The 19,234-nt window shown below is 41.1% G+C and overlaps 1 pseudogene; it reads right to left on the bottom strand.

Moving 5' to 3' along the window:
- Positions 1-756: 756 nt before the first annotated feature.
- On the bottom strand, positions 757-2,861 carry LOC110935186 (annotated as a pseudogene).
- Positions 2,862-19,234: the final 16,373 nt, after the last annotated feature.

Genomic DNA, 19,234 nt, shown 5'->3' with positions numbered 1-19,234 from the left:
CCACCACTTGTATATCCCACCAACATATAATATGCACCATAAAATAGGAAAAAATCGTTTTGACGATAATTTTATTTTATCTTATCCTATCATCTGACATGCTGATTCATCGAAGCTAAAATATCAAAGAAAAAGTTATAAGATTATTTTACATTTGAAATTTGAAAACGTGAGACTTATAGCTAGCCAAAAAAAGAAAAAGAAAATACTCTTCTACGACTTTGCCCGTCGAATTCCGTTAAAAAAGTAATATTTCTAAGCTAACAGTATAGTCTTGTTTAAACAATTACCGGATCTAATATATCGTTGACCATTTAGCTTTGAAACTAATGTTATGCTAATGTCAATGTTAGGTTGATATGTTAGGTTCGTTTTACTTTGTTTCTTTGAATATTAATAACAAAACAAGTAATATCTTTAATATTTATAACTTTACTTGAGAGGTATTGTTTTATAGCAATTGTGTCAAAGACTATTTGGGGAGATCCAGGTTCGAACCTGGTTAGTGGTATTATTTAAGGGGGAAATAATTTGCTGTTAAAAAAAAATTAATTTCATCTTCTTTTTGATTGTCATTTAACATTTTATTTTCTCTAATAACAAGTAATATCTTTAATAATTTGTAAATATCAAAATACATAGTTTTGTTTTAATTTTGTGTACAAATTTTATTGGAAACCAAGTTTTATTCAATTTAATGTGTTTGTGATATTGCGAGACCAAATACATGTATCTTGGTTCATGACATATTATTATTTACACAGGCGATGGGAGGGGATCAAGTCTTGCAACGAGAACACAAACCAAAGGATTCGCTCTAGAAAGTGTGACCCCCATACCCTCTTCCATATCAATGCTAGCTAGAATCCCATTTTTTCTCGTCTTCCACTCAAAGAACTGAATCATTGCGCCAGGGGCGGACCTAGGTGAATCCCAGGGTGGGCGGGCACACCCCTTGACAAAAAAAAAAGTTAGTGTCTTTTTTTAGGCAAAAAACTCAATCGCACCCCTTGAAAATACGCTTGAACCACTCATCTGCGCCCCAACAAATAATTTCTAGGTCCGCCGCTGCATTGCGCCAAGGGTTGTGTGTACCATCAACCCTAATGAAGTCCCAGGACATATCCTTCTTCCGCTCCCAAATGGTAATAAACCGAAATGTTGTCCTCTTACATCTAACTGCTTCCCTAAAAATTCATGTGGGCTTTCCCAATGCGTGTGGTGTCGGCCAAGGCTCCACACGTTCACCAAGGTTGTAGTGTTTTTGGGAATATGATAGCCTCCCACGATGCAATCTTGTGTTGATAATCGTGAAATCAGTGTAGTTGTGGGGTGCAAATGTAGCGATTCCTTAACGATTGCTTGGAGGTATGTAAGGTTTGGTATGTCCGATTCTTGTACAAGCCTACTTTTCCCTACAACTTGGTCGATTTCTTCTACTGCTTTTTTCGTTACGTTTGGATGATTGATGAGTTCGGCTAAAGTCCATTCCACGGTTATAGCAGTAGTTCCGTTCCGGCAACAAATATATCCTGGAATAACATCACACATGTTGATAAATTAAGACATATGGTCCGTGTAGTAAATGGACGTTACATTTTCTATTATGTTCTTATGCCCTTATTATTAAAAATCAAAAAGTAAATAATTTATAAATATCAAATAAAAGAAAACTAATATATTGATGTTATTTACCCGAATGATGGCTTTAATGTTCTCTCTAGTTAACTTTATCTCCATGTTGTCATCTTCTCATATCATGTAAAATGCTAAGCAAGTCCTTCACTTCTCCGGTCCCATGCTTTCTTGCCTCTTCATGCTCCCTCATGATCCTTTCCACCAATGCGTCGAAACGTCTATGAACATCCTTGGAAAGTTTTCCGAATCCTTCCAAGTCTAGATTCTTACAGAACCATATATGATCTGAAAGGTTAAATTTACCGACAATCTCGGTTGTTTCAGTAACTATATTGGCTATGTCCTCTGACTCATCCTCTTCATGTGAACGCCTCTTGCTCATAAACAATCTCAATACCACATTGCTTGTTAACTTCATAAGCTCTCCTTCAAGTTCCACTGATTCCCCCTCTTTCGCCTTTTGCGATAAATATTTTATAAAATGGTTATTTCGTCACGCCTTATGGAACAAAGGTAATCAAGTGTCTTACCATTAAAGAGTTATGACACGATAATCTTCTTCAAGAACTTCCAATAAGCTCCATAACGACCAAAGATGAAGCCTTTGCCCCCATATGTAAAGTAATCAACAATTATGTTAGGGGGTCGATCTGAAAAGGCAATATCGTGTGTTTTAAAGATTTCTTTTGCTATCTCTGGTGAAGAAGCAACAACACATGGTGTGGAGCCTAGAAAGAGTTGAAAGAGTGGCCCGTGTCGGTTATAAAGCTTGTGAAGAACTTGATGAGGGACTGGACCAAGGAGGTGTAGATGCCCGATAATAGGAAGGTGAAAGGGAGCCGGTGGAAGATGAGACTTAACACAACATGATTTGTATAATTTCGAGATCAAGATTTAGGAAATCAGGCATATAAGAAATATGGAGAAGTAGCCTGCATGGAAATTATGCATGGTTTGTATAACTATTAGAAAGCTTTGCTTCAACAGTATTAATAAAAAGCCCAACTGTCAAAACTAACAGGTTTCAATCACCAGAACAGATTTTATTAAGAAGACCAGGACTAAAACAATGAATCAACAAATGACACATTCTTTTCTCATAAGCAGATCATCAACACGATGATCTGTAGTCTCTAAACTGAATCTGCTAACAAACTATAAGATCTTAACACAAGATCTATACAAAATACAGAATTCAAGAGAGAAGAAGAAGCGAGACAGAAGGGGCGAGAGACACTGATCTCGAAAACTACTCATCTGTACCGATGATATGCACTTTTATATCCTGAGTATTCATATCTTTGTCCAGCGTCCAAGCCCAAAGCCCAACTCAAAGTAGCCCAGCTCTAGTCCACCAAGTCCATGTTACATGTTACATTATAAACCAGTAGTGTTATAAGTAGGGATGGCAATTAAACCCGAACCCGCTGGGTAAACCCAAAACCCGACACATTTGGGATGGGTTTAGGGTCGTTTAATCGGGTTTGGGACGGGTTTGGGAATAGTTTTTATTTTTTTCGCGGGTTTGGGACGGGTTTGGGAATAGTTTTTATTTTTTTCGCGGGTTTGGGACGGGTTTGGGATTTAGTGATATGCCCGTTTACCCGATCCAATTACCCGATAAAGTGTACCCGTTTACCCGATTGTATACCCGATATAATTTCTTTTATATTATTAAATATGTATATATATATATATATATATATATATATATATATATATATATGATACATCCATTTTTACACATATAGGTATTCTATTCCGTATACATTATAGTTATTTGATATATATTTGTATATTGACAATATAAAATGTAACCGGTTAATAGTTACCCGATAGATACCCAATGGGTTTTGAGATGAGTATACCCAACGAGTAATCTTTTTAAATTAACGGGTTTACCCGAAACCCGTGGGTATACCCGATACCCGATGGGTATTTACCCGCTAGAAACCCGACGGGTTTTGGGACAGGTTTGGGACAAGCTTATTTAACCGGGTTTGGGTTTGGTATTACCTAAACCCGTCCCAAACCCGACCCATTGCCATCCCTAGTTATAAGAAAGTATAAAATAAAAATATAAAAGTAAAAGTGAAATAAAAGTAAAACATGTTAACATACTATTTCAACACCCCCTCACTTTTACTATTAAAAACATCAAACATATTTAACCACTTACACACTAGATTATGTTGAGTAATTAACAATGCCACTTGTTCATTAGTTTTAACACCAACAGTTTTTATACAACCTGACTGAATTTTTTCCCTTAAGAAAAACATATCTAACTCAAAATGTTTCGTCCTGTCGTGAAAAACAGGATTAGTTGCAATAGATATTGCAGCACTATTATCACAAAATAACGAAACCGGCAAATCAACTTTAACATTTAGTTCACTCAACAAATTTATAAGCCACATAATTTCGCATGTCGCAATACACATGCCTCGGTACTCAGCTTCAGCTATAGACCGAGAAATTGTTGACTGCTTTTTACTTTTCCAAGTGATTAAAGACGTACCCAGAAACACACAATATCCAGTTACTGATTTCCTAGACACTAAACATTTACCCCAATCTGAGTCTGCAAACGCACTTAACTCAAGTTTGGGACTTTTAACAAACAATATACCCTTTTCAGGAGAATCTTTTAAATATCTCAAGACCCTCATGGCTAGCAAAAAATGTGCTCTAGTTGGTTTATGCATAAATTGGCTCAACACATGCACATAATAGGCTATGTCTGGCCTAGTATGAGACAAGTATATTAGTCTGCCTACTAAGCGTTGATACCCAGTAATATTAACAAAGTTTTCACTTTCTTTTTCACATAACGCCGTAACCACATGATGTCGCGGCCCCCGACCCCACCCTGGGAGCGGAAGCCGTGAACCAATTAGATGGTATCAGTGTTTATTAATTTTGGCAGCGGAAAACTTTCATCAGGACCGTAGTTAGGAAATATATTGTATCAGAGTAAAACACCAAACTTTTTATAATAATAAATCATTGGGATAAAACCCAAGTTCATTTGATAGTACATTTGTAGGGGTAAACCCTAATTATTGAAAACAAAAACTCCTTTTTATTTAGTTAACTTTTATAGCCACTTTTCCAAGCCTTTAGTGCTCTCCAGCTGGCTTCTATTGGCTTTCACATTTTGTTACCTGAAATGCGTTTTAAAAAATTTTATCAGCAAGAAATACTGGTGAGTGCATCCCAGTTTAATCAAAACAATTGTTAACTTTACAGAATTGAGGGCATCCGCAATTACATTTGTTTATATCTATCCAATTACTCAATCAGTACTGTCAACACCTGATATGTGGGTCATATTACCCATTGGCTAACTCGTCGTCCAATGGTAACGTTTTCCATATTTTGTATACAAAACCCTAACATACCGGCAGTAATTGTAGAATCACAAATACTCAATTACTGTTAAGTTTATTAAAATATTTGAGGTTTTGGTAAAACATTTTGACTCATAAACATGTACTCAGAAACGGTGAGAAAAAGAGAATGAACTCACATTGTTTACTTAGGTAATACTAAAGCTTCCTGGTGTATCTCCTAGTTACTATCTATAAAAATTTAAACAATGCACACGTGTTAGTAAAATAACCCCAATCATATTGACCGTACAACTCGAGACAGAATTCCAATGACTGAGTCGGGCAGAGCCGACATGCATTACGGAATCCTAAATCAATCGGGTGTACACACGAGACAGAACTCCAACGATTGAGTCGAGCAGAGCCCTTACATGTGTTACGGAGCCCTAAATCAATCGTGTAGGATAACGACAGGGTTATGGTACTTACAACGAGGCAGGGCTTCGCTTAATAGTGGGTATTATGCCCGAGTAGAATTTCTACTATATAGAAATTGAGAGAGAAAATCAGATTTTGAACGAATTCAAATGAGAGCCGAAGCCCCCCTTTTATAGGCTGGTCGAGCAAGCCGTTGCACCTCGCGAGAGCTACGGCTTCGGCTGTCGCGGGCTGCGAGAGCCAAAAAGGCGGCGGGCCGCGAAGTCTAGGCCGTCGCGGGCCGCGAAGGAACTCCCTTCGTCTGTCGCGGGCCGCGAGCGACTGTTAAACTTTGTTTTTATTGATTTTTCTAAGTATAGGGCTATTCCGGGCCCGTTTCTCGCATATGGGGTATATTTAGGAACGTTTAGGGTCATGTTAAGGGTTCTAAGATGTATTTTGGAGGGTTGTTATACATGATTCTGCTCAATCGGATTATTCACAGGTTTACAACCAGACATACCATACTCAGCAAGAAGCTCTAAACGGTACTTCCTTTGAGACAAACACAAACCATCTTTAACCTTCAAAACCTCAATCCTTAAGAAATATTTTAGGGTGCCTAAATCTTTAATAAAAAAACTTGGTTTACACATGCTTTTTAATGTTCATAATTTCTTGTTCATTATTATCAGTAATCAGAATATCATCTACATACACAAGTAACACAACAAACACAAACTTAGACGATTTAACAAACACTGAGTGATCACACTTGCTTTGAACAAATCCTAACTCAATTAAAACATTAACAAGTTTAGCATTCCACATTCTCGGAGCTTGCTTTAGTCCATACAAGGACTTATTTAATTTGCAAACTCTAGTATCATCTTTAGAAAAATAACCCTCAGGTAATTTCATATAGACATCCTCAACTAGATCACCATATAGAAAAGCATTATTAACATCTAGTTGATACACTGACCAATTATTGTTAACAGCCAAAGCTAAAACAGTTCTAACAATAATCATTTTAACAACAGGAGAAAACGTTTCATCAAAATCAATTCCTTCTCTTTGGTTGTAACCTTTAGCCACTAATCTAGCTTTGTATCTTTCTACCTAACAAGTTGACTTGTATTTTATTTTAAAAATCCATTTACACTGTCACAACTCCCGGCCCCTAACTTTGGGAACGGGCGGCCGCGAACCAGTATCAGTGGTATCGGTGTTTATCAATTTGGCAGCGGAAATTACATCAGGACCGTAGTTAGGAAATAGTTTATCAGAGTAAAACACCACATTTTTATAATAATAAATATATGGGAAAAACCCAAGTTTCCATTACATTATGTTTATAGGGATAAACCCTAATTTATTGAAATAAAACTTCTTCTTTATTTAGGTAACTTTTATAGCCACTTTTCCAAGCCTTTAGTGCTCTCCAACTTGCTTCTAATTGGCTTTAACATTTTGTTACCTGAAACACGTTTAAAAACATTTTATCAGCAATAAATATCAGCGAGTGAATCCCAGTTTAATCAAAACAAGTTTTATCATTTTACAGCATTGAGGACAATCCAACAATTACATTTGTTTACATCTACGTTGATTACCACCCACGGTACTTTCAATCCTGACTGGTGGTAATGTTACTACTCACAGTGTAGTAATAAATTTTGTATACAAAACCCCAACATACCGACGATAATTGTAGAATTACAAATACTCAGTCACTGTGAACTATAATTTAAAACATTTGAGGTTTTGTAAAAACAGTCTGTGAAAAGAGGAATTACTCACATTGCTAATTTAGGTATTTTCTTGTGACTTCTTGGTTATAATCTATTAATTAAACAATGCACACGCGTTAGTATAATAACTCATTTTACATTAGTTATACCCTCCCCGAGACAGAACTCCAACGACTGAGTCAGCCAGAGCCTTGACATGCGTTACGGAGCACTAGATCAATCGGGCAACGTATCTAATACGTAACCGGGGGTTATAATACTTACATCGAGGCAGAGCTTCGTTATTTTAGTGGGTATAATACCCGGGAATTATTATTGCTATTCAGAATTGAGAGAGAAAGTTGCGAAAATGAATGAGTAACAACTAAAACCTCGATCCCCTATTTATAGTGTCTGATCGACACTTTCTCGCGCCTCGCGAGAACTGAAGGCAAAACCTTCGCGGCCCGCGAGAGCAGTAGGCTAGGTCCTAGCTCAGCTGAGTCAACCCACTAGCCTTTACACGTATTACGACACGTGGCGGCCTATGGTGCGGCCTGGTGGCCATGCTGTCGCGCCCCGCGACAGAATTAGTAAAGGGGGTCGCGGCCCGCGAGCGCCCCATAAATTTTGTTATTATTTAATTTTGTTAAATTAAAAGTGTTTCGGGCCTTTTTTTCGTATACGGGGTGTATTTTAGGACGTATAGGGGTGCTATAAGGATTTTAGTAAAGTTGTTATATCCTCCCCACCTTGTTTTAGAACTCATCCTCGAGGCCTACTAGAACAGGTGTGGATATTTCCTCTGCATCTCTGATTCAAGCTCCCAAGTGTACTTTGGTCCTCTCTTGGAATCCCATTTCAGTTTGACTAGAACTAATCTCTTGTTTTTGAGATTCTTGATCTTTCTGTCTTCAATCTGTAGGGGTTTCTCTACAAACTTAAGTTTCTCATTTACCTCTATGTCCTTAAGAGGTACCATTAATGATTCATCTGCTAAACACTTCTTGAGATTACATACATGAAATACATCATGTATTCCTGCCATTTCCTCTGGCAGTCGTAGTTGATAAGCTACTGGTCCTATCCTTCTAATAATCTCAAAAGGTCCAACATACCTGGGACTTAGCTTTCCTCTTTTAATGAATCTAACTATTCCTTTCCATGGAGAAACTTTTAATAATACCTTATCTTTTACTTGAAATTCCAACGGTTTTCGCCTGTTATTAGCATAACTCTTTTGACGATCGTGTGCTGTTTTTAGTCTTTCCTTGACTTGAATAATCTTGTCTGTTGTTTCTTGTACTATTTCTGGTCCAGACAGTTGTTTTTCTCCAATTTCTGCCCAACAGAGTGGAGTTTGGCACTTTTGTCCATAAAGTGCTTCAAATGGTGCAACATTGATACTGGTATGATAGTTGTTATTGTAGGAAAATTCTATTAATGGTAAATGATCATCCCAATTTCCTCCGAAATCAATTACACAAGCTCTAAGCATATCTTCCATTGTCTGAATTGTCCTTTCGCTTTGTTCATCCGTTTGAGGATGATAAGCTGTGCTTAGATTTTACTTGGTTCCCATTGCTTTTTGGAAACTTGTCCAAAAATGAGAAGTAAAACTGTGACACCTCGGATCTTTCCGGATAACCTTTCGATGTAACAAACGTGTACGTAATCGACTAACAGTAAAAATATATAAAAACTATTTGCTATTATGTGTTATGTGCCGATTTGCTTATGTGTATGTATATATATATATATACAAGTGTTATACACGTAAACCGAAACCACAAGCAACCCGACTCGAGACCATGGTCTCGAGTGAACAGTAGCAATGGGCCGGTTAAGGCCTTGTAGCCAAAAACCCAACCCGGAAACCCCCTAAGCCCATTCGGTACACTATATAAACCCAACCCCACCTCCCTTATCCATTTTACACACTCCCTTCTCACACTCTCCTCTCATCTTCTTCACTAAACCCTAAATTTCTAGCAACCAAAATCATCTCCCCATTCCTTCATATCTCTCGGATCAAGTGAGCTATCAACAAGGAAGATCAGCCGAACCAAGAGACCACCCGAACACCCCTTTTCTCTCAACCCCGAGTAACCGGTTAGTGTTTATATGCTCACGGTTGTTGATATTTGTTATGGTTCTATGCGTGTTAATGCTTGATTGTTGATGTTATTGCTATAAAAGACTTGTTTGATGATAAAAGTGATTCTCGAAATGATTATATGCCTTAATGAAAAATAATCCGGTTTTGGGTTAAATGGTTTTGATATTCGGATAATGCTAGATGCTTGTTAGGATTTTGACCTAGTAGTATGCATAATTTACTTAATCTCATGAATTGTGATTTATGTTGTAGTATGCTAGACTAGGAACCGAGAATAATAAAGCCGATTATGTAAAACAGATTATGGTAAATATGTGTCTTTGATCTTATGGTTTTGGGTTACAAATGATGAATGTAGTGGGAATATTGCTTGATGAACATGAAGAACACTTTGAATGCCTTTGAAATATTTTTGAAATGTGTATATTTGATCTGTTTTGGCTAATGATCAGACAAACAAACATGTTTTAGTGGAAATGGTACATAATTTTCATGAAAATGCATCCCTATTGGTTCGTACAAAATGACAGGTTCTAGAAGGTCTTCATGCACACGTAATCACGGTTGCGAGTCGCAACCTTTGGTTGCTACTCGAAACCACAACAGGACTTGTCGAGACCTCCCGGTTGCGAGTCGCAACCAACGCGTATCGATCCGATTGCGAGTCGTAACCACAGCTGCTTGTCGGAACCGCCGGTTGCGAGTCGGAATCTCTGAATTGCGAGTCGCAACCAAAGCATGACGAACCGAAACCTCGGTTGCGAGTCGCAACCTTGGTTGCGAGTCACCCCCGTCTCGACTGGACTGTTATTGGGCCAATGTATTTGTTGGATTGTCTGCTAACTGGACTGCTTGTATATCTGTTACTGTTCTGGGCCCAATAACCCCACTGTTTGTATGTTGGACTTTCTGTTGACTAGGCTGCATGTATACCCGCTACTGTGGTTTATTTGTATTTACATTAAGTGTGTCTTATACGTGTTTACTTGTACCCAACTTGACCCATACTTGGTAACCATGCTAGGACGTGGTGACCAACATACTTAACCAAGTAACGTATCATACCGAGCAACCCAAGGTGAGTTCACAACTTAAAAGCATGCGTCCCAGTGGTTTGGGACACGAGACTAAAACAACCCTATCCCCTTGTAAAGTGGATACCGTCTACACTCTTTCCCTAGTTATTGGGAAACAAACTTACTTTATCTTCCCTTGTATTGGGAAACCTTTTGGTTAATTACTGTTTATACGGATTGCAACTAACGGCACTAAACGCAACTCTATCACTCAAGTCCCTACTACATAATACCGATTAGTCGCCGGTGCCAGGCGAACGGGTTATTAGTTGATAGCGCTATTTAGGTCTTACCAGCCTCACACCGTGCCATGGTATGGGATCGGTCGTGAACTAATGTACTCAGGCATCCGTCAATGCTGATAGAACATTGACATCGGGGCATCCTGCGGAAACGCATTCGGTTACCTAGTGTTCGGTATTAGAAAACAGTTTAGTCGCTAACTTTTGGGGTAGCTCCCCATGGCATGTATAAACGGATAAATTAACTGGTGAAACGAGTTTTTGGTAATTAAAACTGGACAACTAGTGAACTCACTCAGCATTATTGTTGACCCCTTACTGCATGCTTTGCAGGTGGCCAGTGACTGGAGCAGCTGCTTGGGATGTGTAGTGGTCGTCTGCCCGTGTGTTGGGCATTTAATATGCTTACTTTATGAACATTGTCTAAAACTATTAATTATGCTTCCGCTACATTTACTCTGAACTTAAAACTTCAAACTCTGAACTTGATATTTGCTAATCTTATGGTTAGTAAGTACTGCTTTTGTTATCAGTTTAATTATTCAGTATAATTGGTGGCTGGATCCTGGTCAGTCACGCCCCCGAAGCGGGTGTTATCCGCGGGTGGATTTTGGGGGTGTGACAGATTGGTATCAGAGCCATTGGTTATAGTGAACTTGGTTTTAAAAAGGGGAAAAATCTTTTGAGAAAAACCAGACTATAACCCGTGACTCGTGACGACACTACACTCCAAGTACAAGGCTCGACTTATCTGACCTCATAGCTCGGACCCATAGTTACTTGCTTACTTGCCTTATGCTTTCTGCTTTACTATACGTACTAGTTACCTGATTAGATAGATGCGTCTTCTCTCTTCTATCCTATTCTCGCTATGTTACGACATCGCACTCATACTATGTTTTCTGGTTATGAAGACAATGAGTGGACGCGGACGAGGAAACATCAACATGACTCAGGCTCAGTTCACTAGCCTGCTCAACACTGTGGCTGCAGCTTTCGCAGCTCACCCTATAGGTCAGCCTGCACCTGTGCAACCACGTGTTTGTACCTTCAAGACCTTCATGGATTGCAAGCCTCTTCCGTTCAGTGGCACTGAGGGTGCCATAGGACTCCTACACTGGATCGAGAAGGTCGAAGCTGTTTTCGCTGTTTGCGAGTGTCCCCCTGCTAATTGGGTGAAGTTCGCTACTGGTACTCTAGAGGGAAGCGCACTTTCATGGTGGAAGGCGCAAATTCAAATGCTTGGCTTGGAGACTGCAAACGCTACTGCGTGGGAAGATTTCAAGGATATGATCAAGGAAGAGTACTGTCACAGGGACGACATCCACAAGCTGGAGAATGAGTACTATGAACTCAAGATGGTTGGGTCAGAGATTGAGACCTACACCAAGCTGTCCAACGACTATGCTGCTCTTTGTCCAAACATGTCTCGACCTATGTACCGAAGGATCGAACTGTACATCAAGGGTCTGGCCCCAGAAATCCGAAGCCATGTAACTTCAGCCAACCACACTACCATTCAGCCGATCGTTCGACTTGCTCACAAACTCACGGATCAGGCTGTGGAAGAGGGCAGGTTGCCCAAAAGGATCAGTGCTGCGGAAGGAAGTTCTAGTGATGGCAAACGAAAGTGGGATGGAAATCAGGGTAAGGATGCTAACCCTACTCAAGCCCCAGCTCAGCAAAGGAAAACTGACAACAGCAAAGGCACTCAGCAACAGGGTGGCTACCGGGGAAACTACCCTAAGTGCAACAAGTGTAACAGGCACCACAATGGGGCATGTAACAAGGGTCAGTGTCAGCGATGCCACAAGATGGGGCACGAAGCAAAGGATTGTAGAAGTCAGTTCCCGGCAAGGCAGAATCAGCAACAACCCCAACAGCAACAGCAGCAGGGAAACAACAGAGTATGTTTTAAATGCGGGGCAACAGGGCACATGCGTAAGGATTGCCCTGAACTGAATCAGAATCGCAACAACAACCAGGGAGCTGGGAACAATGAGCAGAATAACAATGCTGGAAATGCAAGGGGCAGAGCTTTCGTGATTGGAGCTGGAGAAGCGAGGAACGATCCCAACGTCGTGGCGGGTAAGTTCCTACTTGATGATCGTTATGTTTCTGTGTTATTTGATTCCGGTGCCGATGCCAGTTATGTATCCCTTCGCATTAGTAAGAAACTTAAGCATTCGCCCGCATTATTAAGTTCTAAGCACACCGTCGAGATAGCTAATGGTAAGAACATCGAGGCCACGCACGTGATCCACGACTGCACCCTAGAATTGTCTGGCCATACGTTTAGTATCGATCTCTTCCCTGTCAAACTCGGAAGCTTCGAGGTCGTCATTGGTATGGATTGGTTATCCAAACATCGCGCTGAGATCCTCTGTCAAGAGAAAGCAGTACGTATACCTCGTCGTTCTGGTCAACCCCTCATCGTCAAAGGCAACAAAGGTGGAGAAGTCACAGGCATTATCTCGCTTCTAAAAGCCCAGAAGTGTTTGCAGAAAGGGCACACCGCTATCTTAGCACTTGTCACCAACGCCCACGATAAGGAAAAGAGGATTGAAGATTTTCCTGTAGTACGCGACTATCCCGAGGTATTTCCTGAGGAACTACCTGGACTCCCTCCTCACCGTCAGGTCGAATTCCAAATCGAGCTAGCTCCCGGAGCAGCACCCATAGCTCGTGCACCGTACCGATTGGCTCCTGCAGAACTGAAGGAACTCTCTACGCAACTACAAGAACTATTGGATAAAGGATTTATCCGTCCTAGTTCATCACCCTGGGGAGCCCCAGTGCTCTTTGTCAAGAAGAAGGATGGCACATTCCGAATGTGCATCGACTACCGTGAGTTGAACAAAGTTACCATCAAGAATCGTTACCCCCTCCCGCGCATCGACGACCTATTCGATCAGTTGCAAGGATCGAGCTACTATTCAAAGATTGACCTGCGATCAGGCTATCATCAGCTGAGAGTTCGTAACGAAGACATCTCCAAGACTGCATTCAGGACTCGTTATGGTCATTACGAGTTCCTCGTCATGCCTTTTGGAATGACTAACGCACCTGCAGTGTTCATGGATCTTATGAACCGCGTATGTAAGCCTTACCTCGACAAATTTGTGATTGTGTTCATCGACGACATCCTGATTTATTCGAAAAGTCAAGAAGAGCATGAACAACACCTACGCCTTATCCTCGAACTCCTTCGCAACGAGCAACTGTACGCCAAATTCTCTAAATGTGACTTCTGGCTTCGAGAAGTCCATTTCCTCGGCCATGTAGTTAATAAGAACGGAATTCACGTCGACCCAGCTAAGATCGAATCGATAAAGAACTGGCCTACGCCTAAGACTCCCACTGAAGTTCGCCAATTTTTGGGTTTGGCAGGCTACTACCGCAGATTCATTCAGGGATTCTCCAAGATTGCACAACCCCTCACGACTCTTACTCAGAAAGGCGTCGCCTACAAATGGAATGCAGCACAGGAATCTGCTTTTCAGAGGCTTAAGGATAACCTCTGTAGCGCTCCTATTCTCTCGCTACCTGAAGGCACTGACGACTTTGTGGTTTACTGCGATGCATCCATTCATGGGCTCGGTTGCGTGTTAATGCAACGCGAGAAAGTTATCGCCTACGCCTCTCGACAACTCAAGACGCATGAAAAGAACTACACGACGCACGACTTGGAACTGGGAGCAGTGGTTTTTGCTCTTAAGATATGGAGACACTACCTGTACGGTACCAGGTGCACCATTTACACCGATCACAGGAGTCTCGAGCACATCTTTAGGCAAAAGGAATTGAACATGCGACAGCGTCGATGGGTCGAACTCTTGAATGACTACGAATGCGCCATCAAGTATCATCCGGGCAAGGCCAATGTCGTGGCAGACGCCCTCAGTCGAAAGGACACCGTACCAAAGCGCGTGCGAGCACTGCAACTTACCATCCAGTCTAACCTCCCTACCCAGATTCGAAATGCCCAAGTTGAAGCATTGAAGCCGGAAAACATCAGGGCTGAATCCCTGCGAGGATCGAGACAGCAACTAGAACAGAAAGAAGATGGTGCTTACTATGTAACAGGACGCATCTGGGTTCCACTCTTTGGAGGTTTACGTGAACTCGTGATGGACGAAGCCCACAAGTCCCGCTATTCAGTACATCCTGGTTCGGACAAGATGTACCATGATTTAAAGACTACCTACTGGTGGCCTGGTATGAAGGCCCACATAGCAACATACGTTAGCAGATGTTTGACTTGCGCGAGAGTCAAGACAGAATACCAGAAGCCAGCAGGTCTACTCCAACAACCAGAAATCCCGAAATGGAAATGGGAACAGATTTCCATGGATTTTGTCACTGGGCTACCTAGATCTCAACGCGGAAATGATGCTATTTGGGTAATCGTAGATCGATTGACCAAGTCCGCACACTTTCTGGCTATTAAGGAAACAGACAAGTTTTCTACCTTGGCAGAGATCTACTTAAAGGAAGTAGTCTCGAGGCACGGAGTGCCAACCTCAATTATTTCCGACCGAGACGCTCGATTTACTTCGGAATTGTGGCAAGCTATGCACAAATGCTTTGGCTCACGTTTGGATATGAGCACTGCTTATCACCCTCAAACGGATGGACAGTCCGAACGTACCATCCAAACTCTAGAAGACATGCTTAGAGCGTGTGTGATCGATTTTGGCAAAAACTGGGAGAAGCATCTACCGCTAGTAGAGTTCTCTTACAACAACAGCTACCACACTAGTATTCAGGCAGCACCTTTTGAGGCATTGTACGGTCGTAAATGCCGGTCACCTCTCTGCTGGGCAGAAATCGGTGATAGTCAAATCACAGGCCCAGAGATGGTGGTAGATACAACGGAAAAGATTGCCCAGATTAGACAACGCATGGCGGCAGCTCGTGACCGTCAGAAGAGCTACGCTGATAAGCGTAGGAAACCATTGGAATTCCAGGTCGGTGACCGGGTTCTACTTAAAGTCTCACCCTGGAAGGGTGTGGTTCGCTTTGGTAAACGGGGCAAGCTTAATCCGCGATATATCGGACCATTCGAAATTACCGAGAAGATCGGTAAGGTTGCTTATAGATTGAACCTGCCTGAAGAACTGAGTGCGGTACACAACGTTTTTCACATATCCAACCTGAAGAAGTGTTTGTCGGATGAAACACTTGTAATTCCTTTTAAGGAACTAACGATTGACGAACAGCTACACTTTACTGAGGAACCGATTGAGATCACTGATCGAGAGATCAAAATCCTCAAACGTAGCCAGATACCTCTTGTACGAGTCCGTTGGAACTCGCGACGTGGCCCAGAGTATACCTGGGAGCGGGAAGACCAGATGAAGCACAAGTATCCCCAGTTGTTCCCAAACGAAAACCCCAGCACTGAAGCTACGAACGAATTTCGGGACGAAATTCCAAACTAACGGGGGGATGATGTGACACCCCGTTGAAACGCTTTCACTTACACTAGCTTGACAGTGGCTGCCTTAACTTTCGGGACGAAAGTTCCTAAAACTTGGGGATAATGTGACACCTCGGATCTTTCCGGATAACCTTTCGATGTAACAAACGTGTACGTAATCGACTAACAGTAAAAATATATAAAAACTATTTGCTATTATGTGTTATGTGCCGATTTGCTTATGTGTATGTATATATATATATACAAGTGTTATACACGTAAACCGAAACCACAAGCAACCCGACTCGAGACCATGGTCTCGAGTGAACAGTAGCAATGGGCCGGTTAAGGCCTTGTAGCCAAAAACCCAACCCGGAAACCCCCTAAGCCCATTCGGTACACTATATAAACCCAACCCCACCTCCCTTATCCATTTTACACACTCCCTTCTCACACTCTCCTCTCATCTTCTTCACTAAACCCTAAATTTCTAGCAACCAAAATCATCTCCCCATTCCTTCATATCTCTCGGATCAAGTGAGCTATCAACAAGGAAGATCAGCCGAACCAAGAGACCACCCGAACACCCCTTTTCTCTCAACCCCGAGTAACCGGTTAGTGTTTATATGCTCACGGTTGTTGATATTTGTTATGGTTCTATGCGTGTTAATGCTTGATTGTTGATGTTATTGCTATAAAAGACTTGTTTGATGATAAAAGTGATTCTCGAAATGATTATATGCCTTAATGAAAAATAATCCGGTTTTGGGTTAAATGGTTTTGATATTCGGATAATGCTAGATGCTTGTTAGGATTTTGACCTAGTAGTATGCATAATTTACTTAATCTCATGAATTGTGATTTATGTTGTAGTATGCTAGACTAGGAACCGAGAATAATAAAGCCGATTATGTAAAACAGATTATGGTAAATATGTGTCTTTGATCTTATGGTTTTGGGTTACAAATGATGAATGTAGTGGGAATATTGCTTGATGAACATGAAGAACACTTTGAATGCCTTTGAAATATTTTTGAAATGTGTATATTTGATCTGTTTTGGCTAATGATCAGACAAACAAACATGTTTTAGTGGAAATGGTACATAATTTTCATGAAAATGCATCCCTATTGGTTCGTACAAAATGACAGGTTCTAGAAGGTCTTCATGCACACGTAATCACGGTTGCGAGTCGCAACCTTTGGTTGCTACTCGAAACCACAACAGGACTTGTCGAGACCTCCCGGTTGCGAGTCGCAACCAACGCGTATCGATCCGATTGCGAGTCGTAACCACAGCTGCTTGTCGGAACCGCCGGTTGCGAGTCGGAATCTCTGAATTGCGAGTCGCAACCAAAGCATGACGAACCGAAACCTCGGTTGCGAGTCGCAACCTTGGTTGCGAGTCACCCCCGTCTCGACTGGACTGTTATTGGGCCAATGTATTTGTTGGATTGTCTGCTAACTGGACTGCTTGTATATCTGTTACTGTTCTGGGCCCAATAACCCCACTGTTTGTATGTTGGACTTTCTGTTGACTAGGCTGCATGTATACCCGCTACTGTGGTTTATTTGTATTTACATTAAGTGTGTCTTATACGTGTTTACTTGTACCCAACTTGACCCATACTTGGTAACCATGCTAGGACGTGGTGACCAACATACTTAACCAAGTAACGTATCATACCGAGCAACCCAAGGTGAGTTCACAACTTAAAAGCATGCGTCCCAGTGGTTTGGGACACGAGACTAAAACAACCCTATCCCCTTGTAAAGTGGATACCGTCTACACTCTTTCCCTAGTTATTGGGAAACAAACTTACTTTATCTTCCCTTGTATTGGGAAACCTTTTGGTTAATTACTGTTTATACGGATTGCAACTAACGGCACTAAACGCAACTCTATCACTCAAGTCCCTACTACATAATACCGATTAGTCGCCGGTGCCAGGCGAACGGGTTATTAGTTGATAGCGCTATTTAGGTCTTACCAGCCTCACACCGTGCCATGGTATGGGATCGGTCGTGAACTAATGTACTCAGGCATCCGTCAATGCTGATAGAACATTGACATCGGGGCATCCTGCGGAAACGCATTCGGTTACCTAGTGTTCGGTATTAGAAAACAGTTTAGTCGCTAACTTTTGGGGTAGCTCCCCATGGCATGTATAAACGGATAAATTAACTGGTGAAACGAGTTTTTGGTAATTAAAACTGGACAACTAGTGAACTCACTCAGCATTATTGTTGACCCCTTACTGCATGCTTTGCAGGTGGCCAGTGACTGGAGCAGCTGCTTGGGATGTGTAGTGGTCGTCTGCCCGTGTGTTGGGCATTTAATATGCTTACTTTATGAACATTGTCTAAAACTATTAATTATGCTTCCGCTACATTTACTCTGAACTTAAAACTTCAAACTCTGAACTTGATATTTGCTAATCTTATGGTTAGTAAGTACTGCTTTTGTTATCAGTTTAATTATTCAGTATAATTGGTGGCTGGATCCTGGTCAGTCACGCCCCCGAAGCGGGTGTTATCCGCGGGTGGATTTTGGGGGTGTGACAAAAACGGCTATCTCTATCAGACACAATAGACAAAGGAATTCCATGTAATGAAACTATTTCATTTACATACAACTTGGCTAACTGTTCCATACTGAAAGTTTCCTTCATTGGTAAGAAATGAGTAGACTTGGTTAATCTGTCTACAATCACCCATATTGTATCATTACCTTTTCGTGTCTTGGGTAATTTGGTAACAAAATCCATTGTTATCAATTTCCATTTCCATATTGGCATTTCTAGTTGCTGTAACAAACCTGAGGGTTTCTGATGTTCAGCTTTAATTTGTGAACAAGTTAGACACTTGGCAACATAAGCTGCTATATCCTTTTTCATTCCTATCCACCAGAAATTCTTTCTTAAGTCTTGATACATTTTACCACTTCCAGGATGTATCGTATACTTAGACTTATGGACTTCTTCTAATATTCGGTGGCATAGGATTCCTTTTTTAGGTATCCAAATTCTTTTCTTATGGAATCTCCAAATTCCATCTGTTCCTTGTTCCAATTCCTTAATCATTCCTTTTAATTTTTCAGTATCGTCCTTGATTACTGATTCCTGTATTTCTTTAATTTGTTCATTTAAATCTATCTACAGATTTAATTTGAGAGAACGTACTCTTCTTGGGTTTTCATGATACTTTCGACTTAAAGCATCGGCTACTACATTAGCCTTTCCTGCATGATACT

Source organism: Helianthus annuus, chromosome 4 (assembly GCF_002127325.2).
Source record: "Helianthus annuus cultivar XRQ/B chromosome 4, HanXRQr2.0-SUNRISE, whole genome shotgun sequence".
Taxonomy (NCBI): domain Eukaryota; kingdom Viridiplantae; phylum Streptophyta; class Magnoliopsida; order Asterales; family Asteraceae; genus Helianthus; species Helianthus annuus.
Note: the sequence above shows the minus strand (reverse complement) of the source record. Positions and strands in the feature narration are given on the sequence as shown.